The sequence below is a fragment of the Phalangium opilio genome, unplaced genomic scaffold (genome assembly GCF_054372755.1).
Source record: "Phalangium opilio isolate 3A_F unplaced genomic scaffold, DU_Popi_V2 ptg000024l_1, whole genome shotgun sequence".
Classification (NCBI taxonomy): domain Eukaryota; kingdom Metazoa; phylum Arthropoda; class Arachnida; order Opiliones; family Phalangiidae; genus Phalangium; species Phalangium opilio.
The window spans coordinates 11841336-11860257 of record NW_028324155.1 but is presented as its reverse complement, the minus strand read 5'-3'; the positions used below and the strand labels follow the sequence as shown (position 1 = coordinate 11860257).

At 37.0% G+C, this 18922-nt stretch overlaps 4 non-coding genes and 39 pseudogenes across 4 annotated transcripts; all 43 read left to right on the top strand.

Moving 5' to 3' along the window:
• Window positions 1–402: 402 nt before the first annotated feature.
• Window positions 403–521, top strand: LOC149694363 (5S ribosomal RNA). The gene has a single exon (XR_016383078.1). It is a non-coding gene; the product is annotated as a 5S ribosomal RNA (ribosomal RNA).
• Window positions 522–656: 135 nt separating this feature from the next.
• LOC149694362 (5S ribosomal RNA) lies at window positions 657–775 on the top strand (annotated as a pseudogene).
• Window positions 776–912: 137 nt separating this feature from the next.
• Window positions 913–1015, top strand: LOC149694361 (5S ribosomal RNA; annotated as a pseudogene).
• Window positions 1016–1137: 122 nt separating this feature from the next.
• Window positions 1138–1256, top strand: LOC149694360 (5S ribosomal RNA). The gene has a single exon (XR_016383341.1). It is a non-coding gene; the product is annotated as a 5S ribosomal RNA (ribosomal RNA).
• Window positions 1257–1603: 347 nt separating this feature from the next.
• On the top strand, window positions 1604–1722 carry LOC149694359 (5S ribosomal RNA). Its single transcript, XR_016383342.1, has one exon. It is a non-coding gene; the product is annotated as a 5S ribosomal RNA (ribosomal RNA).
• Window positions 1723–1859: 137 nt separating this feature from the next.
• Window positions 1860–1962, top strand: LOC149694358 (5S ribosomal RNA; annotated as a pseudogene).
• A 4235-nt stretch (window positions 1963–6197) lies between these two features.
• On the top strand, window positions 6198–6300 carry LOC149694357 (5S ribosomal RNA; annotated as a pseudogene).
• A 123-nt stretch (window positions 6301–6423) lies between these two features.
• On the top strand, window positions 6424–6542 carry LOC149694356 (5S ribosomal RNA; annotated as a pseudogene).
• Window positions 6543–6903: 361 nt separating this feature from the next.
• On the top strand, window positions 6904–7022 carry LOC149694355 (5S ribosomal RNA; annotated as a pseudogene).
• Window positions 7023–7159: 137 nt separating this feature from the next.
• On the top strand, window positions 7160–7278 carry LOC149694354 (5S ribosomal RNA; annotated as a pseudogene).
• A 136-nt stretch (window positions 7279–7414) lies between these two features.
• On the top strand, window positions 7415–7517 carry LOC149694353 (5S ribosomal RNA; annotated as a pseudogene).
• Window positions 7518–7639: 122 nt separating this feature from the next.
• Window positions 7640–7758, top strand: LOC149694352 (5S ribosomal RNA; annotated as a pseudogene).
• Window positions 7759–7895: 137 nt separating this feature from the next.
• Window positions 7896–8014, top strand: LOC149694351 (5S ribosomal RNA; annotated as a pseudogene).
• Window positions 8015–8391: 377 nt separating this feature from the next.
• On the top strand, window positions 8392–8510 carry LOC149694350 (5S ribosomal RNA; annotated as a pseudogene).
• A 136-nt stretch (window positions 8511–8646) lies between these two features.
• On the top strand, window positions 8647–8749 carry LOC149694349 (5S ribosomal RNA; annotated as a pseudogene).
• A 122-nt stretch (window positions 8750–8871) lies between these two features.
• On the top strand, window positions 8872–8990 carry LOC149694348 (5S ribosomal RNA; annotated as a pseudogene).
• A 137-nt stretch (window positions 8991–9127) lies between these two features.
• Window positions 9128–9246, top strand: LOC149694347 (5S ribosomal RNA; annotated as a pseudogene).
• Window positions 9247–9623: 377 nt separating this feature from the next.
• On the top strand, window positions 9624–9742 carry LOC149694346 (5S ribosomal RNA; annotated as a pseudogene).
• Window positions 9743–10089: 347 nt separating this feature from the next.
• LOC149694345 (5S ribosomal RNA) lies at window positions 10090–10208 on the top strand. The gene has a single exon (XR_016383383.1). It is a non-coding gene; the product is annotated as a 5S ribosomal RNA (ribosomal RNA).
• A 363-nt stretch (window positions 10209–10571) lies between these two features.
• LOC149694344 (5S ribosomal RNA) lies at window positions 10572–10690 on the top strand (annotated as a pseudogene).
• A 137-nt stretch (window positions 10691–10827) lies between these two features.
• Window positions 10828–10930, top strand: LOC149694343 (5S ribosomal RNA; annotated as a pseudogene).
• Window positions 10931–11052: 122 nt separating this feature from the next.
• Window positions 11053–11171, top strand: LOC149694342 (5S ribosomal RNA; annotated as a pseudogene).
• A 137-nt stretch (window positions 11172–11308) lies between these two features.
• Window positions 11309–11411, top strand: LOC149694341 (5S ribosomal RNA; annotated as a pseudogene).
• Window positions 11412–11534: 123 nt separating this feature from the next.
• LOC149694340 (5S ribosomal RNA) lies at window positions 11535–11653 on the top strand (annotated as a pseudogene).
• Window positions 11654–12013: 360 nt separating this feature from the next.
• On the top strand, window positions 12014–12132 carry LOC149694339 (5S ribosomal RNA; annotated as a pseudogene).
• A 363-nt stretch (window positions 12133–12495) lies between these two features.
• LOC149694338 (5S ribosomal RNA) lies at window positions 12496–12614 on the top strand (annotated as a pseudogene).
• A 363-nt stretch (window positions 12615–12977) lies between these two features.
• Window positions 12978–13096, top strand: LOC149694337 (5S ribosomal RNA; annotated as a pseudogene).
• A 362-nt stretch (window positions 13097–13458) lies between these two features.
• Window positions 13459–13577, top strand: LOC149694336 (5S ribosomal RNA; annotated as a pseudogene).
• A 136-nt stretch (window positions 13578–13713) lies between these two features.
• On the top strand, window positions 13714–13816 carry LOC149694335 (5S ribosomal RNA; annotated as a pseudogene).
• Window positions 13817–14179: 363 nt separating this feature from the next.
• Window positions 14180–14298, top strand: LOC149694334 (5S ribosomal RNA; annotated as a pseudogene).
• A 363-nt stretch (window positions 14299–14661) lies between these two features.
• Window positions 14662–14780, top strand: LOC149694333 (5S ribosomal RNA; annotated as a pseudogene).
• A 616-nt stretch (window positions 14781–15396) lies between these two features.
• Window positions 15397–15499, top strand: LOC149694332 (5S ribosomal RNA; annotated as a pseudogene).
• Window positions 15500–15621: 122 nt separating this feature from the next.
• Window positions 15622–15740, top strand: LOC149694331 (5S ribosomal RNA; annotated as a pseudogene).
• Window positions 15741–15877: 137 nt separating this feature from the next.
• On the top strand, window positions 15878–15980 carry LOC149694330 (5S ribosomal RNA; annotated as a pseudogene).
• A 137-nt stretch (window positions 15981–16117) lies between these two features.
• Window positions 16118–16220, top strand: LOC149694329 (5S ribosomal RNA; annotated as a pseudogene).
• Window positions 16221–16822: 602 nt separating this feature from the next.
• Window positions 16823–16941, top strand: LOC149694328 (5S ribosomal RNA; annotated as a pseudogene).
• A 137-nt stretch (window positions 16942–17078) lies between these two features.
• Window positions 17079–17197, top strand: LOC149694327 (5S ribosomal RNA; annotated as a pseudogene).
• A 137-nt stretch (window positions 17198–17334) lies between these two features.
• LOC149694326 (5S ribosomal RNA) lies at window positions 17335–17437 on the top strand (annotated as a pseudogene).
• Window positions 17438–17812: 375 nt separating this feature from the next.
• On the top strand, window positions 17813–17915 carry LOC149694325 (5S ribosomal RNA; annotated as a pseudogene).
• Window positions 17916–18038: 123 nt separating this feature from the next.
• Window positions 18039–18157, top strand: LOC149694324 (5S ribosomal RNA; annotated as a pseudogene).
• A 137-nt stretch (window positions 18158–18294) lies between these two features.
• Window positions 18295–18397, top strand: LOC149694323 (5S ribosomal RNA; annotated as a pseudogene).
• A 122-nt stretch (window positions 18398–18519) lies between these two features.
• Window positions 18520–18638, top strand: LOC149694322 (5S ribosomal RNA; annotated as a pseudogene).
• Window positions 18639–18775: 137 nt separating this feature from the next.
• On the top strand, window positions 18776–18894 carry LOC149694321 (5S ribosomal RNA; annotated as a pseudogene).
• Window positions 18895–18922: the final 28 nt, after the last annotated feature.

The window sequence follows — 18922 nt, the reverse complement described above, 5'->3', positions numbered from 1 at the left end:
GATCACCGAAGTTAAGCAGCGTCTAGCGCAGTTGGGAGCACTGCGAGCCGTTGGCTTTTTCCTTTTTGTTTCCTCTTCTAAATTCCACCAGATATGAAAAAACCAAACATATGTAATTTTGTTATTGTTTTATAAATATGAAAGTTAATTAAATTCAAATTATTAACTAGCACTCTCGGCAACGGCCATATCACGCTGAAATCACCGGTTCTCGTCCGATTACCGAAGTTAAGCAGCGTCGAGCGCAGTCAGTACTTGGGAACACAGCGTGCCGTTGGCTTTTTCACTTTTATTTCCTCTTTTAAATTCCACTAGATATGAAAAAAGCAAACATATCTTCTTTTTGATATTGTTTTATAGAGATGAAAGTTAATTAAATTCATATTATTAACTAGCACTCTCGGCAACGGCCATATCACGCTGAATACACCGGTTCTCGTCCGATCACCGAAGTTAAGCAGCGTCGAGCGCAGTCAGTACTTGGGAGGGAGACCACTTAGGAACACTGCGTGCCGTTGGCCTTTAATTTTTTTTCCTCTTTTAAATTCCAATAGATATGAAAAAAGCAAACATATTTTCTTTTTGTTATTGTTTTAAAAAAATGAAGGTTAATTTGTCTCACTTAATTTAAATTCGAATTATTAACTAGCACTCTCGGCTACGGCCATATCACGCTGAAAACACCGGTTCACGTCCGATCACCAAAGTTAAGCAGCGTCGAGCGCAGTCAGTACTTGGGAGGGAGACCACTTAGGAACACTGCGTGCCGTTGGCTTTTTCACTTTTTTTTCCTCTTTTAAATTCCAATAGATATGAAAAAAGCAAACATATTTTCTTTTTGTTATTGTTTTAAAAAGATGAAGGTTAATTTGTCTCACTTAATTTAAATTCGAATTATTATATAGCACTCTCGGCAACGGCCATATCACGCTGAAAACACCGGTTCTCGTCCGATCACCGAAGTTAAGCAGCGTCGAGCGCAGTCAGTACCTGGAAACTCTGCGTGCCGTTGGCTTTTTCACTTTTGTTTCCTCTTTTAAATTCCACCAGATATGAAAAAAGCAAACATATCTTCTTTTTGTTATTGTTTTATAAAGATGAAGATTAATTAAATTCAAATTATTAAATAGCACTCTCGGCAACGGCCATATCACTCTGAAAACACCGGTTCACGTCCGATCACCGAAGTTAAGCAGCGTCGAGCGCAGTCAGTACTTGGGAGGGAGACCGCTTAGGAACACTTCGTGCCGTTGGCTTTTTCACTTTTATTTCCTCTTTTAAATTCCACCAGATATGAAAAAAGCAAACATATCTTCTTTTTTATATTGTTTTATAAAGATGAAAGTTAATTAAATTCAAATTATTATCTAGAACTCTCGGCAACGGCTATATCACGCTGAAAACACCGGTTCTCGACCGATCTCCGAAGTTAAGCAGCGTCGAGCGCAGTCAGTACTTGGAAACTCTGCGTGCCGTTGGCTTTTTCACTTTTGTTTCCTCTTTTAAATTCCACCAGATATGAAAAAAGCAAACATATCTTCTTTTTGTTATTGTTTTATAAAGATGAAGATTAATTAAATTCAAATTATTAAATAGCACTCTCGGCAACGGCCATATCACTCTGAAAACACCGGTTCACGTCCGATCACCGAAGTTAAGCAGCGTCGAGCGCAGTCAGTACTTGGGAGGGAGACCACTTAGGAACACTGCGTGCCGTTGGCTTTTTCACTTTTTTTTCCTCTTTTAAATTCCAATAGATATGAAAAAAGCAAACATATTTTCTTTTTGTTATTGTTTTAAAAAGATGAAGGTTAATTTGTCTCACTTAATTTAAATTCGAATTATTATCTAGCACTCTCGGCAACGGCCATATCACGCTGAAAACGCCGGTTCTCGTCCGATCACCGAAGTTAAGCAGCGTCGAGCGCAGTCAGTACTTGGAAACTCTGCGTGCCGTTGGCTTTTTCACTATTATTTCCTCTTTTAAATTCCACCAGATATGAAAAAAGCAAGCTTATTTTCTTTTTGTTATTGTTTTAAACAGATGAAGGTTAATTTGTCTCACTTAATTTAAATTCGAATTATCATCTAGCACTCTCGGCAACGGCCATATCACGCTGAAAACACCGGTTCTCGTCCGATCACCGAAGTTAAGCAGCGTCGAGCGTAGTCAGTACTTGGAAACTCAAATTCAAATTCAAATTCAAAAAATGTTTATTTTTTACTTTTCATTACATATACAGTTTGCTACGGGGCTAAGTCACATTGTGACTTGTAAGCCCCGTGCCTATCTGCTTTATTTAATACAACAATTTAATTTAATCAAATAAAAAATAGATTTAACAATGGTGTATTATAATAATTAGTGTTAAAGATTCATGAAAAAAGAATTAATGAATACTACTTAAAATTGAACAGTGGCATGGTATAATATAAAAAATTTAACAATTGGTTATACCAAAGGTGGCTTTATAAAAACAAATTAAATATAAATGTAAAGGTTTTATTATTTTTTTCTAGTATTAGTGATTTTATAGTCTTTTTAAATCTAGTTAAAGTCGGTTTTGCTTGAATTTCAGGTGATATTGTGTAAATTATTTTATTCCCGTATAAAATATAGACGTGAATTTTTTTGAAGTGTTACATTTAGGTAAATCTAATAGCTCTAGTGATCTAGTATGTCTATTTTTCTGCTTCATTTTTAGTAGGCTATTTTCCCGCCTAATGTTTGTGTATATGAAACATAAGATATTATACTGTATACTCTCTTGTATGTTTAAAATTTTTGCCCTAGTAAAGTACTCTTGGGAATGGTCTCTAAATGATAAATTATATATTGATCTAATTGCCCATTTTTTTAGGATATGTATCCTATTTTTATTAGCTTTTGTTGTGTTGCCCCAGAATTGTATGGTATCGTTCCTTTCAACCGAATTCCCAATGGACCGAAATCCCATTCGACCGAATATCCCGCAATGATTTTAGATTTCCCGCCCAATGGCTATATTCCCGATGGACCGAAATCCCAATCGTCCGAATATGCCCCTAAAAAATACATGAATATAACTTGAAACACTGCAGACGTCAGCGATTCGGTGGTGTAGTGGATACGAAGTTGGACTGCGAAGCGATAGGTTGTTGGTTCGAATCTCCGAAAGGTATGTTAATAATATTAAAAGTAAATGTTTCGTGATGCTAATTAAAACGCTCACTTTCATTCCTTTCAAGGCAAGAGATATATAGAATTAATAAACAAATTGTGCTTAAAATGAAGTGCAGTCTTAATGGTAGTTCCATCAATGTCTTTAAATTTTAAATTAAAATTTTAATATTTTGGTTTCGGGTGGGTTAGGTTAGGTTAGGTTAGGTTAGCTTAGGTTAGGCTAGGTTAGGTTAGGTTAGCTTAGGTTAGGTTAGGTTAGGTTAGCTTAGCTTAGGTTAGCTTAGGTTAGGTTAGGTTAGGTTAGGTTAGGTTAGGTTAGGTTAGGTTAGGTTAGGTTAGGTTAGCTTAGCTTAGCTTAGGTTAGGTTAGGTTAGGTTAGCTTACGTTAGGTTAGGTTAGGTTAGGTTAGCTTAGGTTAGCTTAGGTTTGGTTCCAATAAAACGTTGACACCTTTTCCAAAATATGCTCCTTTTAATTAGCTACCACCTTTTGCAAAATATTCTCCCATTAAATAGCTACCACCTTTTCCAAAACATTCTCTTATTAATTAGCTGCCACCTTTTCCAAAAGATTTTCCTATTAAATAGCTCCCACCTTTTTCAAAATATTCTCCTATTAATTAGCTACCACCTTTTCCAAAACATTCTCCTATTAATTAACTGCAACCTTTTCCAAAATATTCTCCTACTAATTAGCTGCCACATTTTCCAAAATATTCTCCTTTTAATTAGCTACCACCTTTTCTAAAATATTCTCCTATTAATTATCTGCCACCTTTTCCAAAAGATTTTCCTATTAATTAGCTGCCACCTTTTCCAAAATATTCTCCTATTAATTAGCTGCCACCTTTTCCAAAATATTCTCCTATTAATTAGCTGCCACCTTTTCCAAAATATTCTCCAATTAATTATCTGACATCTTTTCCAAAATATTTCTATTATTGCTAATAAATTGTTTTAATACTCATATAAATAATCTTTTTACCTCCAAACAAGGTTGGGTTGGGTTAGGTTAGGTTAGGTTAGGTTACGTTTGGTTAGGTTAGGTTAGGTTAGGTTAGGTTAGGCTAGGGTAGGTGAGGTGAGGAGTGCAGTAATACATTTTCAACTCACATTTATTTTAACAATAATAAGTTTTGAAATTAAAAATATATTTAATGCAAAACCACACAGTATGTCTTCTTCCAGTTCAATAGAATTTTGGTCCAATGGGACTATAATAAAATCGCACCTTTGGCTACGTTCGATCGAATGGGACCCCAAAAAAAACCCCCTTCTGTCGAATGGGAATTCGGTTCAATGGGACCAAAGCGAATTGTATTCCATAGGAGAGCACCGAATTAAATAATGCGTGGTATATTTCAATTAGAATATTTCTGGGTACCATTTTTCTACAATGGTAAAGTAATCCATTCACTCGGGCTAATTTTGAGCTGGTTATATTAACATGACTGTCCCAGGTCAGGTGTTTATCAAAGTATAGGCCTAGATATTTGTATTTATCTACTATTTTAATTTTTTCCTTGTTAAGTTCGATACCATTTAGTACCCTACTGACATCTGTACCCCTATTATGGAATATTATGCATTCCGTCTTTTTTATATTAAGGAGAAGCCCATTATCTGTGATCCACTTAAATATCTTATCTAGGTAGTGGTTTGATTGATCTATTGCATTTATTGGGTTTCTGGATTTATATAAAAGGAGCGCGTCATCTGCGTACATGAACATGTGACCAGACGGTGCCTGTTTTATGAGGTCATTTATAAATAGATTAAATTTGAGTGGAGATATTATAGAGCCCTGCAGAACTCCAGACATTAATTGACTTGGCGCAGATAAATCCCTTCCCACTCTAGTGTAGCATTGTCTATTTTCTAGGTAGCTTTTTAGCCACGCACTTGCAGTTCCTCTGATCCCTTGTTTGTATAGTTTGTTTAGTTGATGTTCGTGATCTACACTATCGAAAGCTTTTCGCAGATCCAGAAAAACGCCCACACAGATTTCACTTTGATCAAGTGCTTCTAGTATATACTTGTATGCTCCCCCTAATGCTTCCATTGTACCATTTCCACTACGGAAGCCAAATTGAAATTCCGATAATATGTTAAATTTCTCCACGAAGGAGTTGAGTCGCACGTGAAAGGCTTTATCAAATATTTTTGCTATAATAGATAGAAGTGAAATAGGGCGATAATTTGACGGCGTTTTTGGGTCGTCTTTTTTAAAAATTGGAACTATTATGGTTTTTTTTTAGATTTTCTGGATAGATACCTAGATTGAAGGATAAGTTAATTAGGTATTTAAGAGGGGTTATTATGCTTTCTAACACTATTTTCAGCGGTTTAGCTTTTATGCCGTCAAAGCCAGGCGACGAGTTATTTTGGAGAGAGTTAATTATGGTTACAAGTTCTGCTTCGTCGGTTTCGTACAGAGCCATTGTGTTGGGGTTTAGTTCGAGAAAGTTTAATGATCTAACATTAACTGGTTTAGATTCGTTGCTAGTAAAATATTCATTTAAATTATTAGGGTGTAATGTAATTTGAACTGGGGTCATTTGACCTTTTCCCAATAGTTGATTTACAATTTGCTATTTTTCTTTATTCGTTTTTGAACCATATAACTTACTCCTGAAAAACTCATTACGGCTATTTCTAATAATATTGTTTGCTCGGTTTCTAAGATGTAGGTATTGATCTTTGTTCATATGTGAGGGCGATCTTCTAAACCTTTTTTGTGCTTTATGTTTATTCCTCAAAATTTCTTTTATATCGTCTGTTATCCACGAGTCTTTTCCTAATTTTATTGTCTTGTATGCAAAACTCATGTTATATTCGGCACTGATTTTTTCTTCGAAGAAATCATAAGCAGTATTAATGTCAGAGTTATTGTAACTCTGCGTGCCGTTGGCTTTTTCACTTTTATTTCCTCTTTTAAATTCCACCAGATATGAAAAAAGCAAACATATCTTCTTTTTTATATTGTTTTATAAAGATGAAAGTTAATTAAATTCAAATTATTAACTAGCACTATCGGCAACGGCCATATCACGCTGAAAACACCGGTTCACGTCCGATCACCGAAGTTAAGCAGCGTCGAGCGCATACAGTACTTGGGAATACTGCGTGCCGTTTGCTTTTTCACTTTTGTTTCCTCTTTTAAATTCCACCAGATATGAAAAAAGCAAACATATCTTCCTTTTTGTTATTGTTTCATAAAGATGAAAGTTAATTAAATTCATATTATTAACTAGCACTCTCGGCAACGGCCATATCACGCTGAATACTCCGGTTCTCGTCCGATAACCGAAGTTAAGCAGCGTCGAGCGCAGTCACTACTTGGGAGCGAGACCACTTAAGAACACTGCGTGCCGTTGGCTTTTTCACTTTTTTTTCCTCTTTTAAATTTTAATAGATATGAAAAAAGCAAACACGTTTTCTTTTTGTTATTGTTTTAAAATGATGAAGGTTAATTTGTCTCACTTAATTTAAATTCGAATTATTAACTAGCACTCTCGGCAACGGCCATATCACGCTGAAAACACCGGTTCACTTCCGATCACCGAAGTAAAGCAGCGTCGAGCGCATACAGTACTTGGGAATACTGCGTGCCGTTTCTTTTTCACTTTTGTTTCCTCTTTTAAATTCCACCAGATATGAAAAAAGCAAACATATCTTCTCTTTGTTATTGTTTTATAAAGATGAAAGTTAATTAAATTCTAATTATTAACTAGCACTCTCGGCAACGGCCATATCACGCTGAATACACCGGTTCTCGTCCGATAACCGAAGTTAAGCAGCGTCGAGCACAGTCATAACTTGGGAGGGAGACCACTTAGGAACACTGCGTGCCGTTGGCTTTTTCACTTTTTTTTCCTCTTTTAAATTTTAATAGATATGAAAAAAGCAAACATGTTTTCTTTTTGTTATTGTTTTAAAATGATGAAGGTTAATTTGTCTCACTTAATTTAAATTCGAATTATTAACTAGCACTCTCGGCAACGGCCATATCACGCTGAAAACACCGGTTCTCGTCCGATAACCGAAGTTAAGCAGCGTCGAGCGCAGTCACTACTTGGGAGGGAGACCACTTAGGAACACTGCGTGCCGTTGGCTTTTTCACTTTTTTTCCTCTTTTAAATTTTAATAGATATGAAAAAAGCAAACACGTTTTCTTTTTGTTATTGTTTTAAAAGGATGAAGGTTAATTTGTCTCACTTAATTTAAATTCGAATTATTAACTAGCACTCTCGGCAACGGCCATATCACGCTGAAAACACCGGTTCACGTCCGATCACCGAAGTTAAGCAGCGTCGAGCGCATACAGTACTTGGGAATACTGCGTGCCGTTTGCTTTTTCACTTTTGTTTCCTCTTTTAAATTCCGCCAGATATGAAATATCAAACATATCTTCTTTTTTGTTATTGTTTTATAAAGATGAAAGTTAATTAAATTTAAATTATTAACTAGCACTCTCGGCAAGGGCCATAGCACGCTGAATACACCGGTTTTCGTCCGATAACCAAAGTTAAGCAGCGTCGAGCGCAGTCACTACTTGGGAGGGAGACCACTTAGGAACACTGCGTGCCGTTGGCTTTTTCACTTTTTTTTCCTCTTTTAAATTTTAATAGATATGAAAAAAGCAAACACGTTTTCTTTTTGTTATTGTTTTAAAATGATGAAGGTTAATTTGTCTCACTTAATTTAAATTCGAATTATTAACTAGCACTCTCGGCAACGGCCATATCACGCTGAAAACACCGGTTCACGTCCGATCACCGAAGTTAAGCAGCGTCGAGCGCAGTCACTACTTGGGAGGGAGACCACTTAGGAACACTGCGTGCCGTTGGCTTTTTCACTTCTTTTTCTTCTTTTAAATTTTAATAGATATGAAGAAAGCAAACATGTTTTCTTTTTGTTATTGTTTTAAAGTTATGAAGGTTAATTTGTCTCACTTAATTTAAATTCGAATTATTAACTAGCACTCTCGGCAACGGCCATATCACGCTAAAAACACCGGTTCACGTCCGATCACCGAAGTTAAGCAGCGTCGAGCGCATACAGTACTTGGGAATACTGCGTGCCGTTTGCTTTTTCACTTTTTTTTCCTCTTTTAAATTTTAATAGATATGAAAAAAGCAAACATGTTTTCTTTTTGTTATTGTTTTAAAATGATGAAGGTTAATTTGTCTCACTTAATTTAAATTCGAATTATTAACTAGCACTCTCGGCAACGGCCATATCACGCTGAAAACACCGGTTCTCGTCCGATAACCGAAGTTAAGCAGCGTCGAGCGCAGTCACTACTTGGGAGGGAGACCACTTAGGAACACTGCGTGCCGTTGGCTTTTTCACTTTTTTTCCTCTTTTAAATTTTAATAGATATGAAAAAAGCAAACACGTTTTCTTTTTGTTATTGTTTTAAAAGGATGAAGGTTAATTTGTCTCACTTAATTTAAATTCGAATTATTAACTAGCACTCTCGGCAACGGCCATATCACGCTGAAAACACCGGTTCACGTCCGATCACCGAAGTTAAGCAGCGTCGAGCGCATACAGTACTTGGGAATACTGCGTGCCGTTTGCTTTTTCACTTTTGTTTCCTCTTTTAAATTCCGCCAGATATGAAATATCAAACATATCTTCTTTTTTGTTATTGTTTTATAAAGATGAAAGTTAATTAAATTTAAATTATTAACTAGCACTCTCGGCAAGGGCCATAGCACGCTGAATACACCGGTTCTCGTCCGATAACCAAAGTTAAGCAGCGTCGAGCGCAGTCACTACTTGGGAGGGAGACCACTTAGGAACACTGCGTGCCGTTGGCTTTTTCACTTTTTTTTCCTCTTTTAAATTTTAATAGATATGAAAAAAGCAAACACGTTTTCTTTTTGTTATTGTTTTAAAATGATGAAGGTTAATTTGTCTCACTTAATTTAAATTCGAATTATTAACTAGCACTCTCGGCAACGGCCATATCACGCTGAAAACACCGGTTCACGTCCGATCACCGAAGTTAAGCAGCGTCGAGCGCAGTCACTACTTGGGAGGGAGACCACTTAGGAACACTGCGTGCCGTTGGCTTTTTCACTTCTTTTTCTTCTTTTAAATTTTAATAGATATGAAGAAAGCAAACATGTTTTCTTTTTGTTATTGTTTTAAAGTTATGAAGGTTAATTTGTCTCACTTAATTTAAATTCGAATTATTAACTAGCACTCTCGGCAACGGCCATATCACGCTAAAAACACCGGTTCACGTCCGATCACCGAAGTTAAGCAGCGTCGAGCGCATACAGTACTTGGGAATACTGCGTGCCGTTTGCTTTTTCACTTTTTTTTCCTCTTTTAAATTTTAATAGATATGAAAAAAGCAAACATGTTTTCTTTTTGTTATTGTTTTAAACTGATGAAGGTTAATTTGTCTCACTTAATTTAAATTCGAATTATTAACTAGCACTCTCGGCAACGGCCATATCACGCTGAAAACACCGGTTCTCGTCCGATAACCGAAGTTAAGCAGCGTCGAGCGCAGTCACTACTTGGGAGGGAGACCACTTAGGAACACTGCGTGCCGTTGGCTTTTTCACTTTTTTTCCTCTTTTAAATTTCGCCAGATATGAAATATCAAACATATCTTCTTTTTTGTTATTGTTTTATAAAGATGAAAGTTAATTAAATTTAAATTATTAACTAGCACTCTCGGCAAGGGCCATAGCACGCTGAATACACCGGTTCTCGTCCGATCACCGAAGTTAAGCAGCGTCGAGCGCATACAGTACTTGGGAATACTGCGTGCCGTTTGCTTTTTCACTTTTGTTTCCTCTTTTAAATTCCACCAGATATGAAAAAAGCCAACATATCTTCTTTTTTGTTATTGTTTCATAAAGATGAAAGTTAATTTAATTCAAATTATTAACTAGCACTCTCGGCAACGGCCATATCACGCTAAAAACACCGGTTCACGTCCGATCACCGAAGTTAAGCAGCGTCGAGCGCAGTCAGTACTTGGGAGGGAGACCACTTAGGAACACTGCGTGCCGTTGGCTTTTTCACTTTTTTTTCCTCTTTTAAATTTTAATAGATATGAAAAAAGCAAACACGTTTTCTTTTTGTTATTATTTTAAAATGATGAAGGTTAATTTGTCTCACTTAATTTAAATTCGAATTATTAACTAGCACTCTCGGCAACGGCCACATCACGCTGAAAACACCGGTTCACGTCCGATCACCGAAGTTAAGCAGCGTCGAGCGCATACAGTACTTGGGAATACTGCGTGCCGTTTACTTTTTCACTTTTGTTTCCTCTTTTAAATTCCACCAGATATGAAAAAAGCCAACATATCTTCTTTTTTGTTATTGTTTCATAAAGATGAAAGTTAATTAAATTCAAATTATTAACTAGCACTCTCGGCAACGGCCATATCACGCTGAATACTCCGGTTCTCGTCCGATAACCGAAGTTAAGCAGCGTCGGGCGCAGTCACTACTTGGGAGCGAGACCACTTAAGAACACTGCGTGCCGTTGGCTTTTTCACTTTTTTTTCCTCTTTTAAATTTTAATAGATATGAAAAAAGCAAACACGTTTTCTTTTTGTTATTGTTTTAAAATGATGAAGGTTAATTTGTTTCACTTAATTTAAATTCGAATTATTAACTAGCACTCTCGGCAACGGCCATATCACGCTGAAAACACCGGTTCACGTCCGATCACCGAAGTTAAGCAGCGTCGAGCGCATACAGTACTTGGGAATACTGCGTGCCGTTTTCTTTTTCACTTTTGTTTCCTCTTTTAAATTCCGCCAGATATGAAATATCAAACATATCTTCTTTTTTGTTATTGTTTTATAAAGATGAAAGTTAATTAAATTTAAATTATTAACTAGCACTCTCGGCAAGGGCCATAGCACGCTGAATACACCGGTTCTCGTCCGATAACCGAAGTTAAGCAGCGTCGAGCGCAGTCACTACTTGGGAGGGAGACCACTTAGGAACACTGCGTGCCGTTGGCTTTTTCACTTTTTTTTCCTCTTTTAAATTTTAATAGATATGAAAAAAGCAAACACGTTTTCTTTTTGTTATTGTTTTAAAATGATGAAGGTTAATTTGTCTCACTTAATTTAAATTCGAATTATTAACTAGCACTCTCGGCAACGGCCATATCACGCTGAAAACACCGGTTCACGTCCGATCACCGAAGTTAAGCAGCGTCGAGCGCATACAGTACTTGGGAATACTGCGTGCCGTTTGCTTTTTCACTTTTGTTTCCTCTTTTAAATTCCACCAGATATGAAAAAAGCAAACATATCTTCCTTTTTGTTATTGTTTCATAAAGATGAAAGTTAATTAAATTCAAATTATTAACTAGCACTCTCGGCAACGGCCTTATCACGCTGAATACTCCGGTTCTCGTCCGATAACCGAAGTTAAGCAGCGTCGAGCGCAGTCACTACTTGGGAGCGAGACCACTTAAGAACACTGCGTGCCGTTGGCTTTTTCACTTTTTTTCCTCTTTTAAATTTTAATAGATATGAAAAAAGCAAACACGTTTTCTTTTTGTTATTGTTTTAAAATGATGAAGGTTAATTTGTCTCACTTAATTTAAATTCGAATTATTAACTAGCACTCTCGGCAACGGCCATATCACGCTGAAAACACCGGTTCACTTCCGATCACCGAAGTAAAGCAGCGTCGAGCGCATACAGTACTTGGGAATACTGCGTGCCGTTTCTTTTTCACTTTTGTTTCCTCTTTTAAATTCCACCAGATATGAAAAAAGCAAACATATCTTCTCTTTGTTATTGTTTTATAAAGATGAAAGTTAATTAAATTCAAATTATTAACTAGCACTCTCGGCAACGGCCATATCACGCTGCATACACCGGTTCTCGTCCGATAACCGAAGTTAAGCAGCGTCGAGCACAGTCACAACTTGGGAGGGAGACCACTTAGGAACACTGCGTGCCGTTGGCTTTTTCACTTTTTTTTCCTCTTTTAAATTTTAATACATATGAAAAAAGCAAACATGTTTTCTTTTTGTTATTGTTTTAAAATGATGAAGGTTAATTTGTCTCACTTAATTTAAATTCGAATTATTAACTAGCACTTTCGGCAACGGCCATATCACGCTGAAAACACTGGTTCACGTCCGATCACCGAAGTTAAGCAGCGTCGAGCGCATACAGTACTTGGGAATACTGCGTGCCGTTTGCTTTTTCACTTTTGTTTCCTCTTTTAAATTCCACCAGATATGAAAAAAGCAAACATATCTTCTTTTTTGTTATTGTTTTATAAAGATGAAAGTTAATTAAATTCAAATTGTTAACTAGCACTCTCGGCAACGGCCATATCACGCTGAATACTCCGGTTCTCGTCCGATAACCGAAGTTAAGCAGCGTCGAGCGCAGTCACTACTTGGGAGGGAGACCACTTAGGAACACTGCGTGCCGTTGGCTTTTTCACTTTTTTTTCCTCTTTTAAATTTTAATAGATATGAAAAAAGCAAACATGTTTTCTTTTTGTTATTGTTTTAAAATGATGAAGGTTAATTTGTCTCACTTAATTTAAATTCGAATTATTAACTAGAACTTTCGGCAACGGCCATATCACCCTGAAAACACTGGTTCACGTCCGATCACCGAAGTTAAGCAGCGTCGAGCGCATACAGTACTTGGGAATACTGCGTGCCGTTTGCTTTTTCACTTTTGTTTCCTCTTTTAAATTCCACCAGATATGAAAAAAGCAAACATATCTTCTTTTTTGTTATTGTTTTATAAAGATGAAAGTTAATTAAATTCAAATTATTAACTAGCACTCTCGGCAACGGCCATATCACGCTGAATACTCCGGTTCTCGTCCGATAACCGAAGTTAAGCAGCGTCGAGCGCAGTCACTACTTGGGAGGGAGACCACTTAGGAACACTGCGTGCCGTTGGCTTTTTCACTTTTTTTTCCTCTTTTAAATTTTAATAGATATGAAAAAAGCAAACACGTTTTCTTTTTGTTATTGTTTTAAAATGATGAAGGTTAATTTGTCTCACTTAATTTAAATTCGAATTATTAACTAGCACTCTCGGCAACGGCCATATCACGCTGAAAACACAAGTTCACGTCCGATCACCGAAGTTAAGCAGCGTCGAGCGCATACAGTACTTGGGAATACTGCGTGCCGTTGGCTTTTTCACTTTTGTTTCCTCTTTCAAATTCCACCAGATATGAAAAAAGCAAACATATCTTCTTTTTGTTATTGTTTTATAAAGATGAAAGTTAATTAAATTCAAATTATTAACTAGCATTCTCGGCAACGGCCATATCACGCTGAATACACCGGTTCTCGTCCGATAACCGAAGTTAAGCAGCGTCGAGCGCAGTCATTACTTGGGAGGGAGACCACTTAGGAACACTGCGTGCCGTTGGCCTTTTCACTTTTTTTCCTCTATTAAATTTTAATAGATATGTAAAAAGCAAACAGGTTTTCTTTTTGTTATTGTTTTAAAATGATGAAGGTTAATTTGTCTCACTTAATTTAAATTCGAATTATTAACTAGCACTCTCGGCAACGGCCATATCACGCTGAAAACACCGGTTCACGTCCGATCACCGAAGTTAAGCAGCGTCGAGCGCATACAGTACTTGGGAATACTGCGTGCCGTTTGCTTTTTCACTTTTGTTTCCTCTTTTAAATTTTAATAGATATGAAAAAAGCAAACACGTTTTCTTTTTGTTATTGTTTTAAAATGATGAAGGTTAATTTGTCTCACTTAATTTAAATTCGAATTATTAACTAGCACTTTCGGCAACGGCCATATCACGCTGAAAACACTGGTTCACGTCCGATCACCGAAGTTAAGCAGCGTCGAGCGCATACAGTACTTGGGAATACTGCGTGCCGTTTGCTTTTTCACTTTTGTTTCCTCTTTTAAATTCCACCAGATATGAAAAAAGCAAACATATCTTCTTTTTTGTTATTGTTTTATAAAGATGAAAGTTAATTAAATTCAAATTGTTAACTAGCACTCTCGGCAACGGCCATATCACGCTGAATACTCCGGTTCTCGTCCGATAACCGAAGTTAAGCAGCGTCGAGCGCAGTCACTACTTGGGAGGGAGACCACTTAGGAACACTGCGTGCCGTTGGCTTTTTCACTTTTTTTTCCTCTTTTAAATTTTAATAGATATGAAAAAAGCAAACATGTTTTCTTTTTGTTATTGTTTTAAAATGATGAAGGTTAATTTGTCTCACTTAATTTAAATTCGAATTATTAACTAGCACTTTCGGCAACGGCCATATCACGCTGAAAACACTGGTTCACGTCCGATCACCGAAGTTAAGCAGCGTCGAGAGCATACAGTACTTGGGAATACTGCGTGCCGTTTGCTTTTTCACTTTTGTTTCCTCTTTTAAATTCCACCAGATATGAAAAAAGCAAACATATCTTCTTTTTTGTTATGGTTTTATAAAGATGAAAGTTAATTAAATTCAAATTATTAACTAGCACTCTCGGCAACGGCCATATCACGCTGAATACTCCGGTTCTCGTCCGATAACCGAAGTTAAGCAGCGTCGAGCGCAGTCACTACTTGGGAGGGAGACCACTTAGGAACACTGCGTGCCGTTGGCTTTTTCACTTTTTTTTCCTCTTTTAAATTTTAATAGATATGAAAAAAGCAAACACGTTTTCTTTTTGTTATTGTTTTAAAATGATGAAGGTTAATTTGTCTCACTTAATTTAAATTCGAATTATTAACTAGCACTCTCGGCAACGGCCATATCACGCTGAAAACACAAGTTCACGTCCGATCACCGAAGTTAAGCAGCGTCGAGCGCATACAGTACTTGGGAATACTGCGTGCCGTTGGCTTTTTCACTTTTGTTTCCTCTTTCAAATTCCACCAGATATGAAAAAAGCAAACATATCTTCTTTTTGTTGTTTTATAAAGATGAAAGTTAATTAAATTCAAATTATTAACTAGCACTCTCGGCAACAGCCATATCACGCTGTATACACCGATTCTCGTCCCATAGCCGAAGTTAAGCAGCGTCGAGCGCAGTCATTACTTGGGAGGGAGACCACTTAGAATCACTGCTTGCCGTTGGTTTTTTCACTTTTTTTTTCCTCTTTTAAATTTTAATAGATATGTAAAAAGCAAACAGGTTTTCTTTTTGTTATTGTTTTAAAATTATGAAGGTTAATTTGTCTCACTTAATTTAAATTCGAATTATTAACTAGCACTCTCGGCAACGGCCATATCACGCTGAAAACACCGGTTCACGTCCGATCACCGAAGTTAAGCAGCGTCGAGCGCATACAGTACTTGGGAATACTGCGTGCCGTTTGCTTTTTCACTTTTGTTTCCTCTTTTAAATTCCACCAGACATGAAAAAAGCAAACATATCTTCTTTTTGTTATTGTTTGATAAAGAAGAAAGTTAATTAAATTCAAATTATTAACTAGCATTCTCGGCAACGGCCATATCACGCTGAATACACCGGTTCTCGTCCGATAACCGAAGTTAAGCAGCGTCGAGCGCAGTCATTACTTGGGAGGGAGACCACTTAGGAACACTGCGTGCCGTTGGCTTTTTCACTTTTTTTTCCTCTTTTAAATTTTAATAGATATGTAAAAAGCAAACAGGTTTTCTTTTTGTTATTGTTTTAAAATGATGAAGGTTAATTTGTCTCACTTAATTTAAATTCGAATTATTAACTAGCACTCTCGGCAACGGCCATATCACGCTGAAAACACCGGTTCACGTCCGATCACCGAAGTTAAGCAGCGTCGAGCGCATACAGTACTTGGGAATACTGCGTGCCGTTGGCTTTTTCACATTTGTTTCCTCTTTTAAATTTTAATAGATATGAAAAAAGCAAACACGTTTTCTTTTTGTTATTGTTTTAAAATGATGAAGGTTAATTTGTCTCACTTAATTTAAATTCGAATTATTAACTAGCACTCTCGGCAACGGCCATATCACGCTGAAAACACCGGTTCACGTCCGATAATCGAAGTTAAGCAGCGTCGAGCGCATACAGTACTTGGGAATAATGCGTGCCGTTGGCTTTTTCACTTTTGTTTCCTATTTCAAATTCCACCAGATATGAAAAAAGCAAACATATCTTCTTTTTGTTATTGTTTTATAAAGATGAAAGTTAATGAAATTCAAATTATTAACTAGCACTCTCGGCAACGGCCATATCACGCTGAATACACCGATTCTCGTCCCATAACCGAAGTTAAGCAGCGTCGAGCGCAGTCATTACTTGGGAGGGAGACAACTTAGGATCACTGCGTGCCGTTGGCTTTTTCACTTTTTTTCCTCTTTTAAATTTTAATAGATATGTAAAAAGCAAACAGGTTTTCTTTTTGTTATTGTTTTAAAATGATGAAGGTTAATTTGTCTCACTTAATTTAAATTCGAATTATTAACTAGCACTCTCGGCAACGACCATATCACGCTGAAAACACCGGTTCTCGTCGGATCACCGAAGTTAAGCAGCGTCGAGCGCAGTCAGTACTTGGGAATACTGCGTGCCGTTTGCTTTTTCACTTTTGTTTCCTCTTTTAAATTCCGCCAGATATGAAATATCAAACATATCTTCTTTTTTGTTATTGTTTTATAAAGATGAAAGTTAATTAAATTTAAATTATTAACTAGCACTCTCGGCAAGGGCCATATCACGCTGAATACACCGGTTCTCGTCCGATAACCGAAGTTAAGCAGCGTCGAGCGCAGTCACTACTTGGGAGGGAGACCACTTAGGAACACTGCGTGCCGTTGGCTTTTTCACTTTTTTTTCCTCTTTTAAATTTTAATAGATATGAAAAAAGCAAACACGTTTTCTTTTTGTTATTGTTTTAAAATGATGAAGGTTAATTTGTCTCACTTACTTTAAATTCGAATTATTAACTAGCACTCTCAGCAACGGCCATATCACGCTGAAAACACCGGTTCTCGTCCGATAACCGAAGTTAAGCAGCGTCGAGCGCAGTCACTACTTGGGAGGGAGACCACTTAGGAACACTGCGTGCCGTTGGCTTTTTCACTTTTTTTTCCTCTTTTAAATTTTAATAGATATGAAAAAAGCAAACACGATTTCTTTTTGTTATTGTTTTAAAATGATGAAGGTTAATTTGTCTCACTTAATTTAAATTCGAATTATTAACTAGCACTCTCGGCAACGGCCATATCACGCTGAAAACACCGGTTCACGTCCGATCACCGAAGTTAAGCAGCGTCGAGCGCATACAGTACTTGGGAATACTGCGTGCCGTTTGCTTTTTCACTTTTGTTTCCTCTTTTAAATTCCGCCAGATATGAAATATCAAACATATCTTCTTTTTTGTTGTTTTATAAAGATGAAAGTTAATTAAATTTAAATTATTAACTAGCACTCTCGGCAAGGGCCATAGCACGCTGAATACACCGGTTCTCGTCCGATAACCGAAGTTAAGCAGCGTCGAGCGCAGTCACTACTTGGGAGGGAGAACACTTAGGAACACTGCGTGCCGTCTGCTTTTTCACTTTTTTTTCCTCTTTTAAATTTTAATAGATATGAAAAAAGCAAACACGTTTTCTTTTTGTTATTGTTTTAAAATGATGAAGGTTAATTTGTCTCACTTAATTTAAATTCGAATTATTAACTAGCACTCTCGGCAACGGCCATATCACGCTGAAAACACCGGTTCACGTCCGATCACCGAAGTTAAGCAGCGTCGAGCGCATACAGTACTTGGGAATACTGCGTGCCGTTTGCTTTTTCACTTTTGTTTCCTCTTTTAAATTCCACCAGATATGAAAAAAGCAAACATATCTTCCTTTTTGTTATTGTTTCATAAAGATGAAAGTTAATTAAATTCATATTATTAACTAGCACTCTCGGCAACGGCCATATCACGCTGAATACTCCGGTTCTCGTCCGATAACCGAAGTTAAGCAGCGTCGAGCGCAGTCACTACTTGGGAGCGAGACCACTTAAGAACACTGCGTGCCGTTGGCTTTTTCACTTTTTTTTCCTCTTTTAAATTTTAATAGATATGAAAAAAGCAAACACGTTTTCTTTTTGTTATTGTTTTAAAAGGATGAAGGTTAATTTGTCTCACTTAATTTAAATTCGAATTATTAACTAGCACTCTCGGCAACGGCCATATCACGCTGAAAACACCGGTTCACGTCCGATCACCGAAGTTAAGCAGCGTCGAGCGCATACAGTACTTGGGAATACTGCGTGCCGTTTGCTTTTTCACTTTTGTTTCCTCTTTTAAATTCCGCCAGATATGAAATATCAAACATATCTTCTTTTTTGTTATTGTTTTATAAAGATGAAAGTTAATTAAATTTAAATTATTAACTAGCACTCTCGGCAAGGGCCATAGCACGCTAAATACACCGGTTCTCGTCCGATAACCGAAGTTAAGCAGCGTCGAGCGCAGTCACTACTTGGGAGGGAGACCACTTAGGAACACTGCGTGCCGTTGGCTTTTTCACTTTTTTTTCCTCTTTTAAATTTTAATAGATATGAAAAAAGCAAACACGTTTTCTTTTTGTTATTGTTTTAAAATGATGAAGGTTAATTTGTCTCACATAATTTAAATTCGAATTATTAACTAGCACTCTCGGCAACGGCCATATCACGCTGAAAACACCGGTTCACGTCCGATCACTGAAGTTAAGCAGCGTCGAGCGCAGTCACTACTTGGGAGGGAGACCACTTAGGAACACTGCGTGCCGTTGGCTTTTTCACTTCTTTTTCTTCTTTTAAATT